Consider the following 6320-nt stretch of genomic DNA (forward strand, 5'->3'; position numbering starts at 1 on the left):
AAATGTTTGTTCTTTTCTTCTATAGCTGTTCTATTATCCAGAGCAGAACGGTTTTTTACAATAGGTATTATGTTCTTTAGTTGCTCTGGGAAGGAGTTTCCTCCATGATGACAGAAATCAACTGATCTGAATTTGACGTGGAAGCCTGCTTGAGGCCCCTCAAGGTGTTTCCCAATGGTAAAAGGTTACCTTGTTTGTCCATTGTTGATCTACATTCATTAGTCCAATGTCTGTCTTTGCCATACCTTCTATCTACTTCAGAAGGGAGGCGAGTTCTGTTGGAATTATTCTTAGAAAATAACATTGTTTCTAGGAAAACATTGTTTACCATCCTATAGTGATATTTTATTTGTACTGAAATGTGATTTTATTTGTATGTTAACAAAGTTGCCTTGAGGTCAGAGCAAGGCAGAGCAGAAGCTGAGCAGTAGTGGTGCACGCCTTTAATCCCAGCACTTCGGAGGCAGAACTAGGTAGATCTCTTCTGTGTTCAAGAACACAGCCAGCATGGCAGACACACACCTTTAATCTCAATACCAACCATAGAAGACCTGGAGGTCTGTACAAACAGGCAGTGACGAGGAGGGCATGTGGCTGGGTTTACAAACAATGAGAAAACAGAACAGAAAGTCTATAAAAAAGACAGGACACACAGAAGTAGGTCCTTTATGGAGAGGAAGGACAGCAGAAGCAGTGAAGGGTAAGGTTTTCTGCTGTTGCTCTGACCTCATGGTTTTTAACTCTGCAATTGGTTCTGTGTTTCTTATTTAACAAGATTGTTACATCTACACAATCCCTTTTTAGGTGACCTTGCTTATCAAAATTGAAACACTCAACACTTCAATTTTTCTTCTAACTGGAAATCACCTCTTCTGTCCAAGCATCATCGTGGTTAGGAAACTCAATATTGATTATTTCTTTGATCCATTCTTCTAAGGGTGTGTGATCTTGCCTTTAATGGCCTAATTACCTTTTTGCATTGCACATTTTCAAAACTAAGAGATTCAACTATTATTTGTCTAGCTTCTGAATATGGTATCATTCTACTTATTGCTGAAGTTAATCTTTGTAAGTAATCAGTGAAGTTTTGTTCCTGTCCCTGCATAACTTTAGTAAATGGATCAATTTTTTTCCTACTTTTTAAATTCTGTCCCAAGCATTCCAGGCTGCTATGCAGCATAAATCCAGGGTGTAGTCATTATATAGCTATTGTCTTTGTACATTAGCATAATCATCCTCTCCAAAAAGTTTGTTTTGGGAGATTTCAATGCCTCTAGCCCTACTTTGTTGTTCAATGGTCTTAGCCTTATTGTTCTACCAGGTACTCCACTGTAACTGAGGACCAGGTTCCAATATTCCTGTAACCATGTAGCTCCAGTCTTGAGGATAATTCTATTACAAGTTGATCATGAGTTTAATATCTGCTTTATAAAAGGTGAATGTATGCCACATGAGACTATCACTTCCTTTAATTGCCTCTAATCTAACAATTGCACAGAAGTCCATTCAGATCTTCCACAGCCTTGAGGATATCTATCATTTGGCAGTTCCTGTAAGCTTACAGGATAAATTAAAAGTGTCTGTTTGAAAACCTTAGGGTGTTTCTCTGTAGCCTTATAATGCAATGATGAGATTTGTTCTCCTTTAAGTTTCTCTGTCTGGGTCTGAATATGATATGTTTCAATAAGTTTTTCTAAAATTTTTCTCTTGGCACTCATATTAACCAACTTTTTTAAATGATAAAGCAAAAATGGTCAAACAGATAATATTTATAATTGACATTACATGAATCCCATCATAAAAAAGGGATCAAATTCAGCAGCAGTTGCATCGAGGGTAATAGTTTCTTCAGCTTCATCATTATTGCTAATAAAATCTTCATGTACAATAGGGAGGTCAAGTAGAGTTTGTTTTAAACAGGTCTGAACCTCGTTTTTATTTCCTAGATATTCAACTCTGTAAATAAAGTCTTCAAATTGCAGTTTGGGGAATAGTCTATGTGCCCAGTGCTCCATGTGTCTGATTAGTGTTTTCAAGTTTTCAGCTAAATGATCTTGAATTTTGTCCTATCAAACACATGCCTTAAGACTAAAAGCCCTCTCTCTGAAGTTAATCTAGTGGAATATAGCTTGGGTAGATTCTTTTTAACTGTTCTCTTTGGTGGTACAGTAACAAGTACTCCACTCCCTAATTCTTCATCAGGTTCAGCTTGTGCAGTATCTCTTTTGAGAGAGTCTGAAGGTGGCAAGGGAGAAAAAATTTCATCTTCTACATGCTCATAATCTAATATTTCAAACAAGCCATTCTCTTTTTGCTCAAACATCTTTTTCTCACACAAAGTGGCTGCCATTGCCAAGCACACAAACATCCTCTCTCACAAGACTCAGGAACTCCTTCTGAGAGGAGAGCTGGGGAATTTGGTTAGGATTCTTGCTACAGATGTATAGTTGGAAAACAGTTTGATACTAAGATAATTTAGGAAAGTAATAGTAGTAGGTTTGTCCCTAGGACTTATGAGCTTTCAAAGGATGAGTGTTTAGCCAGATCTATAGTACCAGCCATGACTTTTCACCTGTGGAGCAAGCCTTAAATCTAATCATAGAGTGGTTGAACACTTCTGTAACAATCATGCCACTACCCCCTCTATGGACATATCTTACCAGGTGAATCACTATTGTTAAACACTTTTCTCCAATATCAGTCTGCATAAGACCTTTTAGAACAATGAAAACTAGTTAGTAGGAAAGAAGCTTCTGGGTCTGTGCCAGCTTAATTTCTTTTAAGTCCTATGACCAAAGTGAGTTTTCAGGAATAGGATCTTAATATCAGTTGTCCTTGCTAACAAAGACCAATGCCAGGCTGAATTATTTTATAGATCTCTGGAATCTTCTCAAGTAGCAACTCAAGGAGAGGTATCCAGTGTCTGGCACTAGGCTTGATGTTTGGCAACCTATGGCCTTTGGGAAAAGCATTATTGCCCATGTAGGAAACTCTATTATATATACTATAATATATTATTATATTACTATTATATTATATATAATGTATATGTAATATATTATGTATAACATGTCATGTTTGTGTGTGTTATGTGTTGTTGTATGTATGTCTTAGTTACCCTTTCCCCCCTCCCTCTCCCCTTCCTACCATTCCCTTTCTTACTTGTCTCTCCCACATTTTTTCTCTTCCCTCTTCATGCCTCTGTGTTCTAGTATCTCTCCTACATAAAATTCACCCTCAATGTCATCTTTTTAGTTCCCTGGCTTCAGCAGGCATTTCAAGTGAACAATCATTTTGTATAGTATAAGCACTACTTGTCTACAACTTCTGTCTTTTTTTTCTCCATCTCTAATACCTATGTGAAATCTGTCATAAATATTGCTAATGTACAAGCAAATGATAGCTTGCAAATATTAAACTGGAGAGCAGCAAATTCAAAGCAGAGAATGAAGGAAAGCTGTACCAGTCCTTGGAGCAACCCCTAAGACAAAAAGGAGGATAAACTTTCATTTGAATATAACATGCACTTTCAATTAAATCAGTCTAGACTTGTTCATAGCTAATGTGTCAGAATATCAAAAGGAAAACTGCACACAGAAATTCTGGGGAAAACTGTTTTATTAAAATTGTATCCTGTTTGTAATTAAGGTAGCACTTCCCCAAAATGAAAATATTGGCACTGCTTCCATACTTAATCAAAATTCTACACAAAATTCTGAAAAATAGTCATTAATCATTTCAGTAATTTACACAGTATAAATTGCTATCTTGACACATATAAGAACAGTTTTGTTCTTCTTTCTCACAAATACAAACATAGAATGTTTTTTTTTTATCTTTCTTGATTCATGCTGACTTGTTAGGAAGTGCTAAAAATACAATTATTCATTGTTAAATCTATGTTATGAATAATGGCCTATAAATCACTAGAAAAGATGTTACAATATGGAACTTGTAAAATATAGTTTTAAAGGCTAGAAAGATGACTCAATAGTTAAAAGCACTTACTACTCTTGCAGAGGACCTGTCACTCACATGGTGGCTTAAAATCATATATAACACCAGGTCTAGGGAACCTTGCCTCTGAAGAAATAGTGCACATGTGATATACAAATTTACACATGGACACAACCTTCATACACTTAAATGAAAATAAATATTTTTAAAAACATGGTTTTAAGGCATAAATTCATTGTTTTGTGTGCTTTCCCATTGAGCATAAAGTGTTCTTGATAGCTCTATGAATCCACTTTACACTTGTCTTTACAGTATTTGGTTACCAATAAGAAAACTTTAAAATATACAGTGGTACTTAAGATTGAATTTTTCAAAGATGTTTGTAGAAATATAGATCTCTTTTGCAAATTGTTTATTTATTTTCTTATCCTCTTTTCTCATTAAAAATGCCCTAAAATGTAGGCCAAAATTTATTAGTCAGTGTAGGTCTGAGAGAGTGTGGAGGCACGTAAATATTGATTCTTCAAATGCATGGGTGATATCATACCTTAGTAACCCTTTGACAAATCATTGATCATCATACATGAAATCAGTAGATAAGGGGTTATAGGTTCAAAGTTGTAAACTTGTTAAATTTTAATAATCAGTTTCAAAGTATATTTACCATATTTTAAGTAAAGCTCAGATGTTCAAAAGAAATTCTGATGCTTTTAAGTTTGTGTTAGATGATTGTTATAAAATTGATTAGCTTTTTGGACATTTATTAAAGTGATAAAAACTTTGATATCAGGGATATAAAACCTGTCTTGATATCTAGCATTTGGTAGGTTCAAATTAGGCCCATATTTAAGTCTTGGTCATCAGGCTTCATTGTTCAAAACTGAGAAATTTACATTTCCTAGCTAACTTTTCATTTTTATAGATGAAGGAAATAATGTAGTCTGAGAATTTCACATATTTTAAATGACATCACTTCTGCAACTGCTTATCTGGTGCCTAAGAAACAACACTATCACTAGATACTAACAACTGTCTGTTACCATTCTGTCACTGGTTGTGCCCTGGAAAACAGATAATGGCATCCATACTACTGTAGAGGGAAATTCAGAGAAAGGAAGGGCTTTCTGTCCTCCCATCTAATTGGTCAGTTTATTCAACTTTGTGTACATATCATCTTAGAGTTACACTCCTTTTTCATGAAAATCAAAGGCTTAATGAAATAGCCTACAAAATAGTATATATTTCTTTTTGACTGCTTATTGTTTTGAGGTGACTGTGTACATAGATTTGGTACTGTATTGCAAGAACCATTTTTTTAAGGAAGGCCAAATGGTCACTCCTGAAAATACACATGCAGGTAGTGTTATATAGACTTAACAGGTTATATTTAGGAATATACAAATACACACACACACACACACACACACACACTATATATATATATATATATATATATATATATATATATATATATATATATAAACACTTATTGAAAAGTGGAGGTCATGAAAAGAGGGGTATATGGGAGTGTTTGAGGAAAGGAAGTAGAAATGAGAAATGTTATAATTATATTATAATCTTATAACAAAAATTTAAAAAAATAAAGGGAAGACATTTTATCAAGAAATCCTTTTTTTTCCAATGATGCTTTCTGATTTTTCAGAGAAAGTATATAAAACATTAAAACTGAGAATTCTTAATTGATGCTATAATATCATGCTGCCTGTGTAGACAGTTCACACAAACAATGTGTCAACAGTCTACCTGCATGGAGACTGGGCAGATAATCCTGCAGATGGAGAGATTTTCCTATGGAGAAAGATCTCACACCTGCATCACATGGACCTCATCTTGGATGATAAAGTCATAGGACCTTGATCCTTGTCTCCATTCTGCTTAAAAGAACATCAGCTGGGTTCTGATGTTGGAAAGCTGTGTCACTGTTTCAGAAAATAACATGTAGCTACTTATAGAAATGGCTGACATGTTGATAGGAACAGAAACCAGGAGGATGTCACAGACATATGTAACCATTTAGGGCAAAAAACAATAACAAACAAACAAACAAACAAAACTAATGATTTTGAGAACAATATGTTCAGAAGGCAGGAATTTATCTCAAGCTTGACTTTTTCCTTGCATTTAGACTTTGATTTTATCTTCACAATATAAGGTTAGATACAGCCCCTGAAAACTTACTAAAAGGATTGTTTTTAAATTTATCCTTGAAATTTTAAAATATGGATACAGTGTACTTTTTATCATATATTCCCCTCTACCTCCCTGTAGCCCTACTGACACTGCCTTGGGATGTCCAAATAGTGCTTGTACTCTCCTGTGTGCTTTCTCTCAACCTTCTCAAC

General features: G+C 34.8%; 1 pseudogene; it reads right to left on the minus strand.

The window, feature by feature from the left end:
* Positions 1–1781: 1781 nt before the first annotated feature.
* LOC118578382 lies at positions 1782–2323 on the minus strand (annotated as a pseudogene).
* Between the last annotated feature and the right edge of the window lie 3997 nt (positions 2324–6320).

The sequence above is a fragment of the Onychomys torridus genome, chromosome 1, assembly GCF_903995425.1.
Source record: "Onychomys torridus chromosome 1, mOncTor1.1, whole genome shotgun sequence".
Classification (NCBI taxonomy): domain Eukaryota; kingdom Metazoa; phylum Chordata; class Mammalia; order Rodentia; family Cricetidae; genus Onychomys; species Onychomys torridus.